The 22,416-nt window shown below is 58.5% G+C and overlaps 1 protein-coding gene across 6 annotated transcripts in view; it reads right to left on the reverse strand.

The window, feature by feature from the left end:
- Nucleotides 1-22,416, reverse strand: part of SEPTIN9 (septin 9) — a 133,397-nt gene that overhangs the window by 25,459 nt on the left and 85,522 nt on the right. Inside the window, exon 1 of one of the 6 annotated variants that reach the window (XM_090292882.1) lies at nt 1,553-1,577. The exons of 3 other annotated variants lie outside the window; for them this stretch is intronic. The gene's annotated coding sequence lies outside the window, so the exon portion shown is untranslated. Of the gene's footprint in view, nt 1-702; nt 765-1,095; nt 1,161-1,552; nt 1,578-22,416 lie in introns of those variants that run through there. 2 more of the 6 variants (XM_090292884.1, XM_090292883.1) reach the window with 2 other exon arrangements.

The following is a 22,416-nucleotide window of genomic DNA, read 5'->3' on the forward strand; positions in this document are numbered from 1 at the left end:
GGCATGTTCCTTGGAAGGCATGTCTCCTAGGAGCTGCTTTCTCCCCAACGTCCACTCCTGGACAGGGAGTGGGACACCCTCCCACCAGGCTCCTGAGCAAAGTGCATGCATTCCCCACCTGCCCACTCCCAGCCACATGGCACATCCCCACCCCCCAGGAACCCAGACAGGCTGCGGCAGAAACGGTCCCGTCACGACGCCGGCCACTGGCATCTGATTCCGGCTCTGCCAGCGTCTGCTGCAACTGATCTGCAGCGGGTCCTGGGAGCCGCCGGCCCCTAACAAATGACGATTAGAGGAGGCGGAGGTGGCCAGCCCTGGGTTCCTGCAGCCCTCCTGGAAGTCAGGGAAGCCCCTTGCGGAAGGGAAATCGACTCCTCCGAGAAACTCCCGCTGGGGGAGGACCTCACCACTCGGCTCTGCTGGCCAAATATTTACAAAGAGATAGCTCTGGCTGCACAAAGCCCTTTTCTTCTACTCAGAGACCAAAAATCTGGGCCCCGCGTGGAGACCGAGCTCCTGCCGACCCTCTCCAGGGGACAAGAGCTGTCCCACCGGCCAGGCGGCCAGGCTGGGGCTCCCTGGCGAGGCTACTCCTGGCCCTGCCACCCAGCCATCGGGGGCTGCTCAGCGGCCCGGACACCTGAGGGCCCCCTGCAACCGGTGCAAGGCTGGAGGGAACAAAGGGAGCGGAGGACTCACCCCAGCAGCAGAGTCGGGCTGCGCCGGCTGCCTGAGAGTGTGGCCCGCCCACCGGGTCACATGGCTCAGAGCCGAGCAGAGGATCAAAGGGGCTTTGTGGCCTCGGAACAAGGAGCCTCCCAGAGCGGCGCGGGCAGAGGTAGGAGGGACCGCGACTGCCTTCGAGGGGAGAACGGGCTCCGAGGGGCAGGGCGAGAGGAGCCGAGGAGGAGGGGGCAGGAGAAAAGAAGGGGCTCCGGCTGCAGCCCCGGCAACCAACCGGGTGCACGGGGAGTGTTACCCGTGTCTAAGAAGGGCCGAGGAGCAGAGTTCCCGGGCCAGCCTCAGTCACCCCCAAAGGAAAGCGACACGGTCCCTGGAGCAGAGCTCCAGCAAGGAGAGAAAGAAACTCACCTGGACGTCCAGCCAGGCTGTCCTTGCCGGGAGTCGGTCCCTGCACAGCCACGGTCCCCTCCTCCCAGCCCGTCCCCTGCCTGGGTGCGGGGTGGTGCCAAGAATCTGATGTGCCCGTGGGCGCCCTGTCTCCCTGCTGCCCCGCCCTGTGCTTACCCGTTGCCAGGTGCACCCCAGATGCCTCCCCCCACCTGGTCCTGACCCCTGCCCACCTGGATGACACACCTAAGCCCTTGGGGGCCTCCCCCAGAGCTGCAGGACTCCCCAGGAATGAAGTCCAGCCCTGCAGCCCAGAGCTGTTCCAGGCTTCCAAGCAGCCGGGGCTCCGAGCCCAGCCAGCCCTGTTTGCCCCCCACTGCTGAGGTGTGCCCTCGGGGAGAGGACCCTGCAAGGAGAGGCAGTGGGAGAGGGCCGGGCAGCCGCTGGGGCTGGGGAGGCGGGGCTGGGGCCAGCTCACCCAGAGCTCCTCTTCCTTGAGCCTCAGAACTCGATTCCAGTCTGGCTCTGGCTCCTCCAGCCCCTAAGGGCCTGGGCAATGAGTCAGTCTCCTCCTTTCCCCCCTCCCTGCAGGCTGGGACCCCCGGGGGGATGGGCTAGGGGGTCCCAGAGGAGTGAGCTTGGGAGCGACCGCGCTGGGGCTGGGCCTGAATGCTGGGATGGGCCAGACCCACCCCCAGCCACGACCTATGACCCTCAGTGAGTGAGTCACTCCCAGGCAGAGGTGTGGCCTAGCGGCCCCAGGCTGACTCTCACACTAGGAGAGTTCCGGGGGGCTGGCCTTGGGGACTTGCCTGGGACAGGGAGCCCTGGGTGACACCTGGGAAGCCTGCCTCCTGGAGGAATAACTCTGGCCCAGCCCCCACGGCCACTGCCACTCCCAAGATGTTCCCTGCTCCCTCTCAGGTTTCCCATTGCCAGGTCCCTGGCTGTGGCTGGTGGCTGAGGCCCGGAGCACCCGGAGCACTGGCCTGCCCAGCACAGGCGCTGCCCACTCCTCAGGGCCAGCCTCCCCCAGCAGCCTCCAGGGTCTTCAGGTTTGCCAGAGGTTTTAGGGGCCGCTGGTCCTCGTCCCTCCCCACCCCCACAGCACATTTGCCCTTTGGAGCTGCTACCATCAGTCTCTGGGCAGCCGGCCAAAGACGCAGAGGAGCATCCAGGGGCCGGAGTGCACGTCCGGAGTCCCTGTTCCCCTCTCAGAGGAAGGGAGGACAGTGGTGGGTCTCAGATGTGGGCTCAGCATCAAACACCAGAACCAAGGCCCCCTCACTGGACAGCGCTGTGGCCTGTCACTCAACGGCTGCAGGACTTGACCTTCCCCATCTGCAAAATGGGCACCATCCAGCCCTAATTGGAAGATTCAAAGGAACACGTGCCTGTCCAAATCAGGACAGCGGGAGCTCAAAACACATGCTTCCCTGTCCTCTAAGAAGGTAACTTCCTGGGATAGGGATTGGGGAGGTCAGGGCCACCCCTCCAACCCCCCGCCCACCTGCTGGGCTCTCATCAGTGGGCTCTGAAGGGCAGCTCCAGGAACCAGTGACAAAGGATGCCAAGAGGGACTCCTGTCACTCCAGGCAGCAGGGTTAACTGGGAGCCTCAGGATGTCACCTCCACTCAGCATCTGCCCTGGTGGCTTGCTTGCTTTGCTGTGAGCAGAGATCTTCCTCTTCCCAGCACTCCCCTAGGGACCTCCTCCTCTGCCTCTGGCCTCACTCTGTCCCCCAGGAAAGGGAGTCCCCGAGTATGACAAGCCCCCCATTCCAGGCACTCTTCCAACACAGAACTTCTGCCCCAGGAACCACTCGGCGCTCCCTGGCGCTGGGCTGCAGCCACTGCAGCGCTTCAATCCACGGCAGAAACAAGCCGAGCCTGTCGGTCCGTAATTTGAAAGATGCTGGCAGCCACATTAAAAAGGCACGAAGAAACAAGTGAATTCGACTTCCGGCCAAGATGGAGGCCTAGACAGACATGCTGCGTCTCCCTGCACAACTAAGACGGAACACAACTACCTCAAATCTAGAAACAACCAGAAGTTCCAGAAAATTAAGCTGCATGGAAGTCCAACAAACAAAGATATAAAGAAGAAATACTCACCCAGACAGGTAGGAGGGGCGGAGCCGTGGCAGAGAGGACACGGTGTGGTGGCGGCATGGTGGCAGCAGAAGGCCGGCGGAAAGTGCGGTCACATGTTTCAAAAAGTCGGGAGGGACACCTGGGGAGCACTCCCAGCCCCAGACCAGGCTGCCCAGTTCACAGTCCCAGCACCAGGGGAAGTCAAGCCTCATTGCTTCTGACTGTGCAGACCAGTGGGGGTTGGGGCGGAGGAAGAAACTGTCGGTCTCTCAGCAGAGTCCGCTTGTTTAAAGGGCCCCCACGGACCTAGAACATCCACAGACCCACCCACTCTGGGAACGACAGCCAGGGCAGCAGCTAGAGAGGCGCCAGTCCCATACGGGAAGAGGGAAAAGTGCCCGGAAAAGGGGCGAGTGCTGAGCAAGCAGCATTGTTCCCTCTCGGACCCCTCCCCACCCCACAGCGCCACAACATGATGAAACAGGTCACTGTACACTGACAAATCCCTAAGGCTCCGTCCCTTACAACGTAACAGGAGTGACAGCTCTGCCTGGGACACAGAGGCAAACACATACAGGAGCCTGTCAAGATGAGGTGACAGAGAAGTATGGCCCAAAATGGGGAATGGATTAAGGTTCCAGTGGGAGAACTAAGCGACAAGGAGATAGCCAACCTCACAGACGAGGAGACAGACAACCTAACAGATGCAGAATTCAAAACACTGGTGATAACAATGCTCACAGACTTGACAGATATGCTTGAGTATGGCAAACACATAAGGGAAGAAGTGAAGGCCATGCTAAGTGAAATGAAGGAAAATCCACACAAAACCAATGGTGAAGGGAAGAAAACTGGGGTTCAAATCAATGATTTGGAACATAAGGAATAAAGAAACTGTCAACCAGTACAGAATGAGGAAGCAAGAATTGAAAAAAAATGAGTAGAGGCTTGGGAACCTCTGGGACAACTTTAAACGTGCCAACATCCGAATCATAGGGGTGCCATGAGGAAGATCAAGAAATTGAAAACTTATATGAAAAAATAATGGAGGAAAACTTCCCAAATTTTACAAAGGAAATAGTCATACAAGTCCAGGAAGCACAGAGAGTCCCAGATGAGCTGGACCCAGAGGGGACCACACCAAGACACAACATCATTAAAATGCCAAAGGTTAAAGATGAAGAGAGAATCTTAAAAGCAGCAAGAGAAAAGCAGAGTTACCTACAAAGAGGTGCCTATAAGACTATGAGCTGATTTCTCAAAAGACACTTTGCAGGCAAGAAGGGGCTGGCAAGAAGTATTCAAAGTGATGAAAAGCAAGGACCTACAACCAGGATTCCTCTATCCAGCACAGCTATCATTTAGAATGGAAGGGCAGATCAAGTGCTTCCCAGACAAGGTAAAGCTAAGGGAGTTCATCATCACCAAGCCATTATTATATGAAATGCCAAAGGGACTTACTTAAGAAAAATAAGATCAAAACTATGAACACTAGAATGACAACAAACTCACAACTATCAACAACTGAATCTAAAAAATAAAAATAAAATCCAAGTAAGCAAACCAGAACAGGAACAGAATCATAGGTATGGGGATTATTTGGAGGGTTATCAGCTGGGAAGGGAAGGGGGAGAAATGGGGAAATGGTGCAGGGACTAAGAAGCATAATCCTTTGGTACACAATAGACAGGGGGAACTAAGAATAATATAGGAAAGGGTGAAGTCAAAGAACTTATATGCATGACCCATGGACATGAACTAAGGGGAGTGGGATTGCTGGAGGGAAGTGGGGTACTGGGCAGAGGGGAGCAAAGGGGAAAAAAATTGAACTACTGTAACAACATAATCAATAAAATATACTTAAAAAAAAGGAACAAGTGCATTTATTTTAATATGTTTCATGTAACCTGGTAGAGCCAAAATATTATCAACTTGACATGTGATCAGCACAAAAACTGAGACGCTTTGCCTTTTCTCTGTACTACAGCTTTGAAATCCGGCGTGCATTTCACCCCGACAGCACCTCTCAATCTGGACAGTCACCTTTCAAGTGGCCACCACGGCCAGAGGCTACGATACTGGACAATACCCATCTCGACAGTCGCCGCGTTATCCTGGGATGACACCAGACCCTTGGAGGACCCTTTATTTGGGCCCCACTGATCATCTTTAGCAGCAGCGTGCAGCCACACTGAGGGCTGGGATGGGACGCACCTCCATGCGACACTGTAAAAAGCTGTTGAGGCCACTGATCCCCACATCACGGTGTCCCCTTGTGGGGAAGGTTCCTGAGGACATTTCTCTCAGATGCCACCACCAGAAAGAGTGGAGCTTCTCCTAAGAAGCTAATTTCCTAGACACACGCTAAGCATCACTCAGACAACTCCAGTGGTATCAGTTCCTGCCACTGGCAACCTACCCCTTTCTGGGGTCCCCTCTGTCACCTGGCCCATGGGTGCTCAGGCCCCTCACTCGATGACAGCGGCCACAGGCTGGCCGGCGACCTGATCTGTAAGGCACGGCCCAAGAGGCATGAGTGGGCTGCTGGAATTCTCCCCCGCAGCATGGAGCCAGGAGCCTTCTTGGTGCGGGGCCCGGAAACGTGGAGGCCGTGCAGACCTGGGGGCTGGGAAACTCTTAGGGGCTATTTGCAAAGAGAGAGAAGGGAATGGCGGAAACACAGGTGGGGGGAGACCCCAGGAAAGGAGGAGGGAGGTGGGGAGGCTGGCCGGCACCCGGGCACCTGTAACACGGGCCCCAGTCACAGTCGCAGGCCCTGGCTTCCCCTGCAGGTCCACCCTTCCAACAAGCAGCTCAGCAAGCTTTTGTTCAGTTACTTCAAAGTCACACAGAACCGCGCCAATGAACAAAGGATCCACAGAGACAGAAAGTGCACTGGTGGTTGCCAGGCGGGGACGAGTGAGGAGTGACTGCTAATGGACAGAGGAGCCCCTTTGGGGGTGACAATATGTCGTGGAACTAGACGGTGGTGATGGGTGCATAACGGTGAGAACATGCAAAACGCTACTCATGGTGCAGTCTATGTTCTGTGCATTTTACCACCATAAAAAATACATTTTTGAGAAAAAAGAATTTAACGTGTCCTTTATTTCCCCTTGAGCCAGTTTATTTTGTTTTATACCCTAAGACCAGTGGGCCCCGTGACAAACGCTGAGTCCTGTGCCCCTCCCCCCGGAACCTGTGTGCCCGTCTGTGGCAGGAGTGGCTCTGCAGAGGTGGCCAAGGCCTGCGCGGTGCAGACATTACCCTGCGTTATCTGGGTGGGCCCTCTATGTAATCCCAAGTGTCCTTATGAGAGGGACCCAGAGGACACTTTGAAGAACACAGAGAGGAAGGTGGCCGTGCGATGGTGGAGAGCAACCGTGGAGTGAAGTGGCCACAAGCCAAGGACTGGCGGCAGCCACCCGGAGCTGGGCCAGCGAGGGCGAATCGTCCTCTGCGGCTTCCACAAGGAACCAGCCCTGCGAACACCTTGGCTCGGCCCAGCGGCCCTGATTTCAGACTCCCAGCTCCCAGAGCTGTAACAGTACGTCCCCGTTTGAGGCCACGGAGTTTGTTGCGGCCGCCACAGGAAACTCCCGTGGCCCACAGCCCTGGGCTCACCCGTACACTTTAGGGGCTCGTGCTCACAGCTGGAGGCAACGTGCTCCAGGCCATGCGTCGGGAGGAGAACAGGACCTCTGCCAGCCCGGACAGGGTCTCTGTGGGATTTTCCAAGCCTGTCGCTCAGAGCTCGACCCTCACCCACAAAGCGGAGGGGCCCCCCCTCACTGGGCACGAGGCTGGTGTGCAGTGGAAAAGGGGTCCCATGGCGTCCTTGACAAGGATGCCGTGGGCCATTGCACCTGCCAGTGATCGGCCCCACTGGTCAGCTGTCCAGCACAGGGTCCTACTCTCGATGCCACAGGGGGGACGGTTAGGGCTCCTGCCTCCTACAGGGCCAGTTGGGAGAACAGTCTGTGAGGTGTCGCCCGCCCACAGGTCAGCAACCCCCACGTGAAGCCCAATCCACCTTCCCTCTAACAGGCAGCAGCACCCGCAGAAGAGTGGGGACGTGGTCACAGTCACAGGGCATCCTCTCTCCGTCCCCCTCTCTCTCACGCGCACACACGCACAGGTGCACACACCTGCCCCAGCCCAGTTCCCAGGCCCCTCGTGTTTCTCCTGCCAAGCCCGAAGCCTGGGTGTGATCCCAAAGCTCAGCTCTCCTGCCAACCCTTCCAGCCCCCGGCCCCCCCGGGCAAAGCTCATGGGATGTAGCCAGCGCTTCCCGCCAAATACCGTGAAAACCACCCTTCCCTCTCATCTGTGGGCCGTCAGCAGGGCTCCTCGCGCAGGGCGCAGGGGAAGGGCTGGGTGGTCCAGAGTAAGGGTCTGCAGCTGAGCAGCTGACGTGGGCAGCCAGCACATGCAACCGCGCCACCGGGAGGGGAGCCGCAAATGGCACAAGCCGGCGGACTCAGGGGCTGGCACCCGCAGGAGCCCCTGCAGTCCCCTGGGGGCCAGGCTGGTGGTCCCTGCATAGCTTCTCTGAGCAGAGTGGGGCTTGCAGTATCTGGTTGTTTTGCCACACTTGGCTGACATCTTTCTCTCTCTTCCGGTTCCTTTTCAACTTGACCGGAGAACGGTTGGGCTCCCCTAATCTCAACAAACAGCCCCCGCCTTCGTTTGGCCCAGCCAACTGCTGACTTTCTTCCTCTCTGAGCAACGCAACCTCTTGACAGTTGGTCTGCACCGCGGCTTCTATCTTCCCACCGCCCACTCACTTCGGAGACTCTGCTGTCTGGCTCCTGCCCAGCTCGTTATTAAAACCCAGCTCTTGAAAAAGCCCTCATCGCCAACATCTAGTTCCATCCCATCTGACCTCGGGGCAGCACGTGACATGCATTAACCGCTCTCCTTCCTCTCCTCATCCCCTAAGGGAGGCTTTAGACAGCCTCCTCTCCCATTTTCTCAGCCTCTTCACCTTCATCACCAGTTCAACCACCAACCCCAGGCTGACATTTCTGGTCCTGGCCCCCTTCCCAGCTCAGTTGCATCTCTATGGCATGCTGTTCTCTGAGGACCCTACATCCTTCATTCAGCCCCTGTCATCTCCCAAACCCCTTCTAAAATACCCTGTTAAAAGCCACCACCTCCAGGAAGCCCTCCGGATGCCCTCCATCAGATGTGAGCAGCACCCCTCTTTCCTGTTTCCTGAGTCACACACCCCCAACGTGGCCCTTGCCTGGCTGACTTACTCACCTCCTCCTGAGTCTCCTAGGCAGCGGCCTAGAACGGTTAGTGGAACTCAGTGCAAGGAGGCCTCATTTCCTCTCTTCTCAGAAGGGTTCCTCCCTCCCCACTGTCAGGCTGCAGCTTCCCCTCCCAGGCACCTTTACTACACAATTATTTTCCTCTTGAAAAGCTATCACTGTATCAATAATGTATCTTACAAATTATGGATGATATCTTAACTTAGGACAGTGTAGCATTTATCTGCCTTCAGCCAACTCTATTGTTCAGGTGTGATGGCTACGCTACACCCCCACGCCCCAGCCAGTGTGCCCCAGGGCTACAAACTCTTGGCAGACGCAGAGCCAGAATCCTAAATACCAGGCAATAAAACAATCAGACCCTGCATTCATTTCAATGACAAACATAAGCCATGGTCGGCAGGGTCTGTTCGCCCTGGAGTCTCGGCCCTGGGAGCTCACTGCTCAGGGGTGTCAGAAGGAAGGATGGCCAGGTGAGGGCGCTCCAGGGTGGCGTTCGGTGCCAGGCTCCAAACCTCATCCTTCGCGGGGACCAAACAAAAAGCTCAGAGGCTAAAATGGTAGGATTTTGAGCCAAACAGTAAAGGGTCTGGTATTTAGAGGCAGAGTGAGGTTTTGAGATGGGGGAGGGGGAGCAGAAAGGGCAGGACAGGCTCTCAATCCTGGGACAAAGAGGCCCGTCGAAAAAATAGAGACGCCTGTCTGCCCACCCCCCTTGGGGGTTCTGATTTAACTAATCTAGGGGTTGGTCTTTTTAAAAATTTTCTCAAAGGACCCCAATACGTAGTCAGGGGTGAGAACTACCGGTCACGCCGCCTAGGAAGGGGTCCAGGATACCCCACTGTGGTCAAAGGCATCTGAGTTCCTGAAACCAATCTTATCTGCCTAAAAGCAGAGCCCCCCAGAACCCAACAGTGGCCAATACCCTCCTCTGCGCCAGCAGGGAAGACTGACTCTTATCACAGAGATAAGGGTCCACACGTCCCCTCCACAGACACTGTCCCCAGCTACCAGCCTCCCATCAGCCTCTTCCTCTTTCCAAAAAGTCTTTGTCTTCTGGAAAGTGCTCTCCTCTGCCTCCCCTCCCCCTACTAGGATGGAAGACGCCTCAACTTCTAGAATCCCCACGTGGATGTGATTAAACCAGTCTCTTCGCTTGCTAATGCAGCTCTTCTCGGATTATTTTGCAGACCCCCAACTACTGAACCTGTGGGGACAGAGGAAAAGATTTTCCTCCCAGACACCGACCAAAAAAAAAACCCCTCTTGGTGGCCGATCCCCACCCCCATGCCTGTTAAAACAGGGGGGTATCCTGCCACGCAGATACCAACCCAAAAAGTTTCTGCAGGCAAATAAGTTTGGCAATGTCTACCCTTACAGCCCCTGTTTTGGATACTTACAAGTACCTATCGGTATACCAAATGTATTCAATTCTGCAATGTGTGTTCTTAAGTTTGAACTGTTTCCCAAACTTGTTAGACCGTGGAACCCCTTTGCTCTATGATGCTCGTTCATGGCCCCACGGAGAACACAGTTGGGGAAACACTGGCTTACACTTATAAGCCCATCAGCTCTGCTCTTCTTGCTCTAAGCCAGCCATGTGATCACTCCAGCCTCTCCAGAGCAGGTCCAGGTGGGCGTGGGGAGTGCCAGTCCCACAGGTAGGACGCTTACCTGAGACAGCCCCAGGTGCTGGAATCCTATTTTGAACCCAAATTCCTAAGTTACCATGGGACACAAGAACGACCACAGCAGCACTGTGTATCACGGCAAAAACCTGAGAACAGCCCCGGAGAGAAGGGAGAGCCACGGCACACTCCCCGGCCAGACAGCCCTCGGCGGTGAAGACGCACAGACCCGCCAGCCTCAGCGCGCAGACACGCACAGTACGCTGCTAAGGCACACCTGCCCACAGCGTGCTCCCACGTCTGTAGTTCTGCAACATGCAAAACCCCACAATCACTGAGAGAGAAGCGTGGCTCTGCAGCCAACGTCCTAGGGTACCCACGGCCGGGCCTCGCGACAGGAAGGAAAGGGGACCGGCTGATGGCTGCTGCTCGGGCTAGCTGGAGGCACCCGGGTGCTCACTCTCTGGGTAGTGCATGTTTTTAAAAACAGAAGAATTCCTCAGAGGCATGGGGGAGTAACAAGCCCTGAGTCTGTCCGTGTCTCACTTGCTAGGGGACCCAGGAGACAAGTCATAACGTCCCTGAGCCTCAGTTTCCTCACCTGTAAACCGAGGGCAACATACCCACCTGCTGGGGAGGAAGCGGCTCGAACGTCCTGCCCTCCCTGATGGGTTTTGGGGAGGAGTATATGAGCCAAAAGGGTCAAAGGGCTCTGGAACCGCACGAAGCACTTGGCCCAGGGGAGCGGGCTCCAGGCTGTTTTCATGACCTGGCAGAAAACTCGCAGCCAAAGGGAGCTGTTTCTCCTCCAGGGTCTGAGGGGTCTCACTGAGCTCAGTGTGTGTGACGTGTGGCCTCTGTGAGCCCCAGGCCTGCTTTTGTGGACTCCCGCACCCCTTCTGCAAAGACACTGGAACACATACAACCTGCACTCATGGGACACGAAGAAGCTTGTTGGAATTGGGCCCAAACCGGCCCAGACCAGCTCTCTTCTCCCTCCTCTCCTCCCAAAACTGGGAGCTCCGGAAATTCCAGGTTGTGAAGTGGCTGGGACATCACCTCCAGCTGTTTGTTCAGAGGAGACCCTGACCCACTTCCCTTCGCACGTCAGGGTGTCCCTGGTGCCAGTCTCCTTGCCTGGAGGCCAGCCACCCCATCTGTGAGCCCCCAGGCTCAGGGTCTCAGGCACAGCCCCAAACTCCATTGCATTCAGGAAACGCGGGCTCTGAGGCCAGAAGGACGGGAGTTCACATCCACCTCCACTGACCAGCTGAGTCACTTCGGGCAAATCTGTTAATCTCATCTGTCCCAAAGGGGGAGGGATCCTTCCTTCAGTAGAATCCGAGAAGGAAAAGGAGAGAGATGGCATATGGACGGACGGGCGTGGTGCCCAGCGCCCACCGATGCTCGTGTGGCCGCCTTCCTGCCTCCCTCCCCCGGCCCCCCGCTCGCCGTACTCACAGGCCGTGTGGGCGGGAAGACAGCCCAGCTGAACCAAGCACCTGGCAGCTTCCAGATCTCTGGGGCTCGGACTTGGAAGCGAAAAGAGGAATAAGCAGAAACTGTTGACTGACTTGAGAGCTTTGATTACCGATAACTTTCACGCATCTGTGACTTAAAACTCTAATGCTGGAGCCCAAGGGTCATGGGAAATTTCTGTTAAAAGCACATTAAAAAAAATCTAAAAAGGAATAAATCCTGCAAATATAATATTCAAGAAAAGAAGCTGGAAATCAAGGCATACTATGTGGTGCTGTTTAGATAAAGTCCAAACCAGACAAAGCTCTTCATGGGAAGGGAACATTCCTCTACCCTGACCGGGGTAGATACATGAATCCATGTATATTGATCACGTTTTGCAGAATCACACATGAAATAAAGCAGGCCTGCAAAACCAGTGACAGCTGACTACGCCTGTATCTTAGCTCCTGTACCTGGGACAGGTGACCACACCTGTAGCTCAGCTCCTGTACCTGGGACAACTCACCACGCCTGTAGCTCAGCTCCTGTACCTGGGACAGCTGACCGCGCCTGTATCTCAGCTCCTGTACCTGATACAGCTGACTACACCTGTATCTCAGCTCCTGTACCCGGGACAGCTGACCGCGCCTGTATCTCAGCTTCTGTACCTGGGACAGCTGACTACACCTGTATCTCAGCTTCTGTACCTGGGACAGCTGACCGCGCCTGTAGCTCAGCTCCTGTACCCGGGACAGCTGACCGCGCCTGTATCTCAGCTTCTGTACCTGGGACAGCTGACTACACCTGTATCTCAGCTTCTGTACCTGGGACAGCTGACCGCGCCTGTAGCTCAGCTTCTGTACCTGGGACAGCTGACCGCGCCTGTATCTCAGCTTCTGTACCTGGGACAGCTGACTGCACCTGTATCTCAGCTTCTGTACCCGGGACAGCTGACTACACCTGTATCTCAGCTCCTATACCCGGGACAGCTGACCGCGCCTGTATCTCAGCTTCTGTACCCGGGACAGCTGACCGCACCTGTATCTCAGCTCCTGTACCCGGGACAGCTGACCGCACCTGTAGCTCAGCTCCTCTACCTCCGTCAGTTTCCTGGTTTTGAAACACACAGAGGTCTGTACCGTGTCCCAGGGGAAGAGGTGGGTAGAGAGCACCCAGGACTCTTTGCTACTTTTGAAACGGCTGATGAGTCTAAGATTACTTCAAAATAAAATGTTTTAAAGTTCACTTAAAAAAATGAAATGCCAAAATATGTTATCACGATACACAAGTTAGAAATTGGGACTGAATGATTCACAAGTGGTCTGTTCATTCCTTCACTCAGTGCCTATGCACCGCGTCCCCAGTGCTGCCATGGAACCAGGCTTGGGGACGTGGGACGGTCCCACAGACGGAAGCCCTGCCTGCTCAAGTCTGATGGTCAGGGAGGAGACGCCAAGTTCCAAGAGGTGGCGGGTAGGTCCCGCTCCATCTGGTAACACTTAGCAAGGTGGGCACCCAGCGACCGACCCTGAGGTCATTCTCAGCGAGTTCTGAGATGGCCCATCCGGGGGAAGGCGGGCATGGGGACCTGCAGGCAAAGGCCAGCAAGCTGCGGCTGCAGGTTTGACTTCCGGACCCCAGGGGAGGACAATCAGCGCAGTGAGGGGGCTGGGATGTGCTCCCCTGGCCCCCACTGTACTCCAACAAGGACAGCTTCACAGCCCAACTCTTGCACCTACTGGCCCTGGGTGCTGACGGGGGAAGGCGGGGATTGCGAACCCACCCAGCAAGGGCTCTGGGAGCCCTGGGCAGCCCTGGAGGGGCCTGCAGGAGGCCCCACCCCTGCAGGGCACCTGTCGCTCCCCACCTCTCCTCCAGCCAGGGCATCCTCTGGTCCCTGGGGGTCCCAGGACTGCAAGGCAGAGGCAAGCAGCCTGGGCCTTGGGTCACCTGGGAGCTGTGACAAAGGACCTGAGGTCCAGCACCTGCTGCAGCAGCAGCTTCCCCAGCCACCCCCCGCCCCCTCACTGAACTGGTCTGCTCCCGGGAAGCCCAGTCCTGGCACCCTGCCCCCACCCCGAGGAGGAGGAACTAGAAATCCAGCACAACTCCCGGCATGCCCCAGAGCCAGTCACTGGACTTCCCCCGGCCTGTTTCCTCACTGGCAGACGGTCCCTAGTCTCTCCTAGCTACAGAATCCTCCACCTGAAAGGAAAATAAGCCACAAAAAGGAGGACAGAGTGCCAGCCCCCTCACCCTTGCCTTCACGTGTGAAAAGGGGGAAGCGTTTCCCCAGTGTCTTTCCTGCCCTGCCGGGGGTAGCCGTCCTGGGCACTCGGGAGCTGGGAGTGTCTAGGGGAGCCCAGAATCTTCCAGGGCTCAGATACACAGGGAGCTCCTCTTGAATTCTTCCAGAAGAGCAGCCCCACTTCCTACCTGCACAAACTTAGAGACTTACAAATAAAACAACACAAATCTGTCACCTCAGTGTCAGAGGCCAGAAGTCCAATAGGGGCTCACGGACTAAAATCAAGGCGCCCACAGGGCCGGTTCCCCCCGGAGGCCCCACTTGCACCTTCGAGGTTGGCCTTCATCCTCACTCGTATCACGATGTGAGTCTTGCTGCTCTATCTGGTTTGAAGAACCTTTTTTGATTTCACTGGGCTTGCGTGGATTATCCAAGATACTCCCTCCAGATTATCCAGGATAATCTCCCTACTTAAAACCAGCTTATTTCCATCTGCAACCTTGGTTCCCCTTGGCCACTGGATCTAAGCACCCAATACAAACACACTCACTCTGGGGTCAGGGTGTGGACCTCTCCCCACTCAGCCAGGCCCTGAAGGGACATGAAGGGCAGGGTCACAGCCCAGGAGGCTGCCTGCTTGGGTTCAAATCCCAGCTCCCGCGCTTAGCTGAGGAACCCAGTCATCAACATCAGTAAAATGGGACAATGTACCTGAAGGGACTAGGGGAGCAGAAACTCTAATCTCGGCTCACTGATGAAGAACTCCCCCAGGAAAATATTGGGGTTCACCTGGGCTTTCCTGGCACAGCACTCGGCCACGGCAGAAGGATGCCTGGGCCAGCCAAGGTCACGGATGGTGGCAGCAGACCATCTGTGGCCTCCTCCCTCACCAGGACCACAGGAGGCGAACAACCCCTGGCCCACCCCTTCCTCTAAGAGAGGCAGCCCCACATCCAGGGGAGCCCATGTCATTCCAGCTTCCCACAGAGGGGTCGCAGGGGTCGCGGGGTCAGGACAGTGCTCCCCGAAACCAGGCCCCTGGTCCTGGACTTGGGCCAGACCACAGGCCTGCCCACTCTCTGAGGCAGTGGACTTTTCTGCTGACAGCCTGAGAGGCCCAGCTCCCCAAAGCTCAGCATCGGAGTAGCTGGCTGGGCTGTGTGGCCTTGGGGACATCGCTCTTCCTCACTGGGCCTCTCTCTCCCTCCTCTGGAAACCGAGAGCAGGGCCAGGGGATTCCAAGGATCAAAGTGGGGGACCCGGCCTCCTGGTCCAGAGAGAGAGCCCCAGACAAAGTTCCACAGCCCCACAGCGGTTCCTGCTGAAGAAACACTTGGGGATGTTCCTGATGCTCTGTCTTAAGCCGTGGCACCCTGGCCTTCTTCCTGGTGTCCTCCCCAAACCAGGGCAGTCAGCCCACCCTCCAGGATGGGGGCTGGCTGCCGGGAAGCAGCCTTTGCCCACACCCGCCCCAGCCTCCATCGAGAAAGGCCAGTGCAGCAAAACAGGAGGCTGGAGGCCGCAGGTGGCAGGGGCCAAGGGCCAGGCCAGTCCCCAGCCGGGCAGAGGGGGTGGGGCAGGGTGGTGCGGAGGAAAGCCGCACGTGATTCCAGCCTGCAGTTCTCAGGGGAAGGGCGAGCAGGCAGAGGAAGCAGGGGCCCCAGCTCAGCTGTGGGGGAGGGGAGGGGCTCTGCCTGACACCCCCACCCCATGGCTCCCGCCCAGGGCCTCCAGGAGGACCCCGCCCCCGTCCCATCTCAGGGGAACCAGTGAGGCTCGCTGTTGCCAAATTCCAGTAATGAATCCCACATTCATTCCATCCTGGGCTTAGTGCGAACCCTCCCTCCACCTCTGAGCTGCTCTGAACAGCTGGCCTGCAGAAGTTGGTGGAGGGCTGCGAGGTGCCTGCGCCCCCACCCACCCCTTCCTCTGAAGAGCAGGCCTCTCACTCCTGCCCTTTCCCTGGGAAAGCTGGAGAAGGAGTCAGGAGCCAGATCCTCCATTAACCCGTTCCTGCCCGTCGGTCCCTACCGGCACCCCCCACGGGGTGGGACTGCCCCCTGTGGGTAGCAGGGCTCACACCCAGCCCGCGCAGCCGGGGGGCAGCGAGCGCAGATGGCAGGGCAGTGCGCACACACAGTCAGGCTGCGTGAACACAGCGGGCAAACCACTCTCCGCGGCCGCATGGCCACGCTCTGTCCCCACGTGAGTAAACGGTGCGTGGCTTCGGCAGACCGGAGGCCCCTGAGAGGCCCTGCCTCGCTGACACACAGCGGGGGGCTCAGAGCAAACGTGTCCCGTTGCCCACGCCGCTGCCCGGACACGGGTGTGCCACTCAGTCACACACACGGCCCGCCTGCAGGGACGGTGACAGGCAGCCCACGTTCTCAGCCGCACGCTGACCAAGTGCAAGACGGCCAGGGGCAGGTGGGAGGAGCTGAGAGGCAAAGGCACCCACAGAACTGCAAAGGGCGTCCGCCCCACCCGCTGCCCCATCCTGTGTTAGCATCTTTCTAGAACGATGCGTGGGAAGTTGGGCTGCGCTGACCCACTGACCCCTCCACGCCCCACCCCCCGCAGGATGCGCCATTCTGCCTCCCAGGCAGCTCTGTTCCCTGCCTGCACCCTGCTCCGCCCCAGGGGACACCCACCCCTCGAATGCCACAGAGTCAGGGCGTGGGAGACCTGACTCCAGCTCTGCACTGACCAGCTGTGTGACCCCGGCCAAGTTACTACGCCCCTCTGGGCCTCAGAGACGAGAGAGGGCTGCATCGGGGGTCCAGGGGGTTTAGGAAGGGGGCTCTGGAGTCACACACTTCCTGAACTCAAGCCCTGCTCCGCCGCGCCCACTAGCTGTGTGGCCGTGGACAGGTTAATTAACCTCTTTGTGCCTCGGTCCCTCACCTGGAAAATGGGAGTAACAGCAGAATGGAAGTCAAAGGGTTGTTGGGAAGATTAAAGGACGTGCCCGGCTCCAAGGAAAGGGGCTTAAGAAGGCACGAGGTCTAGTTACCAAGGGCGCATACAGCGCCACCGTCACCCTCGCCAGGGGACGCCACCCGGGGTGGCGGCCGGGGCCCTCTCCCTCTGCTGGCGCCCAGCCTTAGTCTCCGGGAACCAACCAGCCCCGTGAATTAGCACAGAGGCCCCGGCCGCCACGCTCAGTGCACGTGTGAGGAGGGGGGGCCACCTCTCTGGGGTTCGTCAAACCCACGCTCTTCACTCCCCCCTCTGCTTCACGGGGGAGAACAAACACCAGCCTCAAGTCTGGTGGGAGGAGGGGGAAATTCAGGGAACCCTCAGACGTGAGGGTGGATGAAACGAGGGAGTCAGGTTTCAGTGCTGCAGGGGTACCCTGGGGCATCACGGGGCTCCCCATGGCCCAGGGAGGGTCTCCCGCAGGTTGAGGGGGCCGCACCCAGCTCCCTTCACAGTTGGTGCCCCTCTTCCTCTCCTGCCCCCTTGCTCCCGCAGCCGGGAGGACACGGAGTATGGGCCCGGGGGTGCAGTGCGCGGCAGCTGGACAGCCAGCAGGGGCCGGAGCGGGGCCGGAGCCCGGAGCCCGGAGCCCGGAGCCCGGGCCGGTCTTGCCGCCGCACTGCGTGGTCCTGCTCGGGGAGCCTGCGATAGAAAGCAGGCTGCGAGCAGCTGCCTGGTGGGTGGAAGGGCCCTGCCTCTGCCAGCAAGTGCCAGGAGCACGGCCCGCTGGCAGACCCCCAGCCACGGACCTTCCACGGCGAGACGGACTCACACACGTGGCTGCAGCTACTTCTGCCCCAAACCTACACGCACACGCACACACACAATGTCTGGTTTGGGGGGGGGCGCAGAAGACAAGGGCTCTGTGCTGGGGAAGCCCCCCACCCCTGGTCAGGGAGGCCCCACACAAGCCCCCCTCTGGGCCGTGCACTGAGCAGCGGGCGGAAGGCCTTAATTAGTACCAGACGGTGTTGTGTCGAAGGGAGGGAGGGGACAGGAAAGGAAACCAACATGGAACATGAAGGGCCCCGGGAAGGGGGTGGGAGCCGAGGAAGAGGGGAGTGCCCCCCCCCCCCCCGCCGGCCAAACCTGCAGGGAAGGGGGTGCGGAGACGCAGCCTGGCCTCGCCCCCGCTTCCTCTGCAGTTTTATGCCAGCTCCTTATCTACAGCTGTCCCTGGGAGGGCTGGATTCAGCCCCCAGGGCAGAGGTCAGGTCCCTGCTTCGGCCCACCCTCTCCTTGAGCCCTGAAAGCCAGCTGGTCAGTGCCAAGGGACGCAGCTGCTGTTTCAGGGTGGATGGGCCGGCCCTGGCCTGGGGTGGCAGACAGGGTTCTGTCTCAGAGACTTGCAGTGGTCGCCCGGCATGCCACATCAGGACGCACTGGCTGCAGACATCAGCCCGCCACTGGTGCGGGTGGCCTCGTCCCTGTCCCCGCTCCCTCTACCAAAGGAGGGTCGCTGTAGCAGAGGTGTGGGGGCCTGCCCCACAGAGCCCCCCTTTCTCAGCCCACCCTAACTTGGTTCAGGTGTCACTCTGCTCCCTGCTCTGAGAGGGGCCACCTCGTGCTTCTGGGCAGGAGCTACCAGGCTGGGTCTCGGTCAGTGACCAGGGCCTGGGGGGCAAAACTGCAGGTGAGCGGGCTTGTGGGAGAGGGGATGGACTCCAGGGACGGCTGCCCCCCTTTGGAGAACCGTGACACCGCTCTGGGCAGCAGCTCACGAGTCAGAAAGTGTCCCCGCAACCGCTGAGGTTCCCTCTTGATGGCTTCCAGAAAAAGCATTCCATCTGTGGTTGGTCAGGGTCCCAAGATCCAAGAATATTCTCAGCCCGGCAGCTACAGTGAGAGCTAACGCCGGGGAAGTGCTTACTCAGGGCGGGCGCTGTTCCCAGAGCTCTGTGCATGCCCTCCTCGGTCCCCAGGCAGCCTTCCCACCACCACGCTCCTCTGTTCCCCATTAGGAAACGGGCACAGAGAGGTTAAGCAACTTGCCCCAGGCCACACAGCAAGAAGAGGTAGAAGTGGCTCCCTCTAGAGCCGGCCCCCTTCCCCACCAGCCTTCCCGGGCACCGCTCTGAGGACGGCAGCCCAGGGGTGCCGTCTCTGAGAACCTCATGTTCTAATCGGATCAGGGAGCCCCACTTCTGAGCCCCAGGCTAGGCACAGAGGTGGCCTCAGCAGACAAATGAAGGAATGAATGACGGCCTGGTGGGGGGGAGGGGCACAAAGAACGAGGACAAAACACAATAAAAGTCTTAGGTACCTCTCACGTCACCTCACAGGGAACCCCGCGGAATAAAAAGAGGAAATCACCCCAGGGGCCCACCGCCTGCCCCCAGCCCACACCCACCCTCTGCTTCCAAGGCTCAGCGGCCATGAGAGAGTTAACCTCCCGTGCATGTGGCCCAGCCCTTCTCTCAGGCAAGACCCAGACAAAGAGGGAGGGAAACAAAGTCCAATGTCAGGGCCCTGGTGTGTGTGGCAGGGAGACGTGTCAGATCCGTTTTCTGTTTTTTAAAAAAATCATCTGTATTAAGTGCATGTGTAGAAAAAACAGACTGGAAGGAACACCCAAATGTTAACAGTGCTTATTTCTGTAGGAGGTAATTATGATTAATCGTTTTCTTTAGTTTTCTCATTTAAGAAAAATTTTTTTGTCATGAGTAGACATGATTTTTTAAAGCACACACAAAAAATTAAGGTTGTTTTCTAATCGGGAAGACACACGCTTCTGGGTGTCACAGCAGCCCCCACACAGGCTGCTGGCATTGCCTGGCCACGCGGGGCGGCCACTGGAGGCATGGTCAGCCGGGCACCGGGCTGGCTCTTCCCTGGGGGGCTCCCCGGGGCCAGCCCTGTCTCCTCCATGTTCCAAGTGCAGAGCTGGGTCTGGGACCCATTGAGGGGACGGCCATGAGGCCACTTCCCGTTAGGCTGCAGGGAGGATGTGGGGTCAACCCAAGTTTGTGTCAACACGGCTCTGGTTCACCCACAGCCTGGCGGGGGCCCCTCCCCCCACCCCTGGCTCAGCCCCTCACCTAGCCCTGCATGACAACCCCAGGAAAAACGTTCGCAGGGCGGGAAGCCGCTGGGGTGTCACAGGGGACACTTCCCAGGGACAGAACTGTAACCCAGCCCTCTCCTCTGCCCCCCACTGCCCAGCTGGCTCGGAGAGGACAATGAGGGGGGTGGCGGGCGGGGGCCCACGGCACTGGGAGGGCAGCCTTTCACCCAGGTCAGCTCCTGCCTCTAGAACATCACTGTGCCCGTTCCCCTGGCCACAAAATGAGGCTGCCGAGGACTACGCGCCTGCCTCCCAGGTGGGAGAGCTGGGCTGTGCCCACACAGTGCACCCCACCGCTAATCCCACCAGGGCCAGCCGCCAGGGTCTGCTGTGGCCACGGGGAAGAGAATGTGGGGTGCCAATGTGTTTATGTCACGGGGCAAAGCCCTGAGCCCAGGTAAGTGGTCTTCACTCCACCAGTGGCCGCCAGCTCTGAGGTGAACCCTGACCCAGCAGCACAAAGTGGGTGCCAGGAGCCTGAGTACGCCCCTCCCTCTCTGGACCCAAGTCCCCTCGGCTGTGAAGGTCTCTATGATCGCTGCACCTGGCTGCTCAGGTGCCAAGTCTCAAACCAAACCCTGCCCACACTTCCCTTACCAGCTCTGTTCCCTGCCAGCACGTGTCTCCAGCACACTACAGTCCTTTATTCTGGCCTCCTTCACACCATGCATCTTCAAACCCCCTCCTCCAGGAAGGACACCGTGCCTAAACATGTCCCGAGTAGCCACCTCTTTTGAATCACAGAAAACTAAGACGCAGCTTCTAGCCTTCTCTCAACCTCTGTGAGGACAGACATCACTGGGGTGCCTGACCCCCAGAGCAGCCCATCCACATCAAGCTGTCCCCCTGATTCTCCATCACCACCCCCACGAGGCAATCAGCACCCACACCCATTGCAGCCTGGGTGTCCCGTGACCTCCAGGTCACCACCAGCAGACACTGGCTCAGGAGGCCTGTGAGCATTGATGATGTCACGTGGCAGCCACCTCCCCTCCTGCCCAGTGTTGATTGGCCCTGTCTGCTGGCCCGGGGGCTCCTAGCCACACGCAAGCTGAAGGACACCGGTGACGCCACCACCCGCATGCTCATCCTTAGTGACCAGTCAGGAAAGGGGGCGGGGGTGACGGGGCTGCCGTGGTGCCGCCTCCTCCGGGAAGCCAATGCTGTCACTAGCCACAGCACTATTTATGACACACTGACTGTACGCCCAGGACTGTGCTGTGCCCGTGTCTACATTATCCCACCAAATCCTCCCATTTGCCCCAATTTACAAACAACGAGACAAATTCAGAGTAGTTACCTGCCAAGAAGAGGAAGTGGCAGGATTGGGATTTGAACCCAGGTCCAGCTCGAACCTCCTCCCCGCACCTTCCCTGAGCCCACCAGGTGCCAGCACAAAGCAGGTACTTCCCAGCTGGAAAGCACTCCCTCCCTCTTGTGCTAGCTCCCAGGACCCCCCTACCCTGTGCTCAGGAGCCCCCGGCATGCTCCCTTCCAGCACCACTCTCTCTAGCCTGGGCTCTTGCTGTGCATCCCAGGGTCGCTGCCCTAACCTCTCTGGGCTGCATCCTGAACACGCGGACACAGCAGCACTATCCTCCTCCGAGAGGTCAGTGAGGGGCACGGCTTTTCCTCAGTCTCGCATGCACTGCCCCCACCTGCCTTGGAAGGTAAGGGACTGTTAGTTCCCCTTTTCCTGGATCAGGAAGCTGAAGGTCCCAAAAGGCACACCAGATCACCCAGTCTGCAAGTGGGTGACGGTAGCTCAGAGCCCACACTCCCCCCAAATGAGATCCCCAACAGGACAGTCACTATTTTCTCCATGGGCCACCGTGCCCAGGCTGCCTTGCCTGTGTCCTGCCTGGGTTCCTGCAAAGGCACGGTGGTCAGAGGTGCAGCCTGAATACCAGTATCTGCTGTGTGACTATGAGCCAGGGACAGCCTCTCTGTGCCTCCTGCTGGCTGACACACTGAGAACACTGGCGATGTGGCAGCGGTATGGTAGCAGTGACAGTGATTATGATCAAGGGATTGAACCAAAAAGGTGAATGAGCTTGGGGAGGGGCACCAAGGCAACAGACCAGGGCTGGGCAGGATGCCCTCATGGGATGTGCAGGCTCCCAGGGGCAGCCTCTCCTACCCGCCTGCCCGGTCACCTCATGTTCTGACACTGACCACCCCGTGGGGGAGCAACGGGTGCCCATGGGGCTGCCCCGACTCAGGGGTCTGCCGGAAGCAGCTGTGTGTTGGGGGGGATGCTTCTCAGAGTTCTCTGGGCCGGCAACTCAGGGGGTGGACAGGGTGCTGCTGGCTCCTAGGCAGTTGGCCTGAGATGTGGACTCTGGAAGCAATGGCCAGCTGCCTGGGCTGGGCCTAAGAAGCCCCCTCGGGGCCACCACACCCCACCCTGCCCAGAGCCCTCTGCCCATCCTGACTCACTGTTCTGAGTCACACCCACCTGTGTGAGCACAGACTAACTTCTTCCAGGAGAACACGTCCCCACCAGTCACACAGGGACCCAGAGGACCCTCCCGCCACACTGCCTCCTACAGGTTAGGACCCACAGCCAGCAGGGCCTGCGTCTGTCTGGTG

This window comes from Furipterus horrens, unplaced genomic scaffold, assembly GCF_987537825.1.
Source record: "Furipterus horrens unplaced genomic scaffold, mFurHor1.1.pri manual_scaffold_11, whole genome shotgun sequence".
Lineage (NCBI taxonomy): Eukaryota > Metazoa > Chordata > Mammalia > Chiroptera > Furipteridae > Furipterus > Furipterus horrens.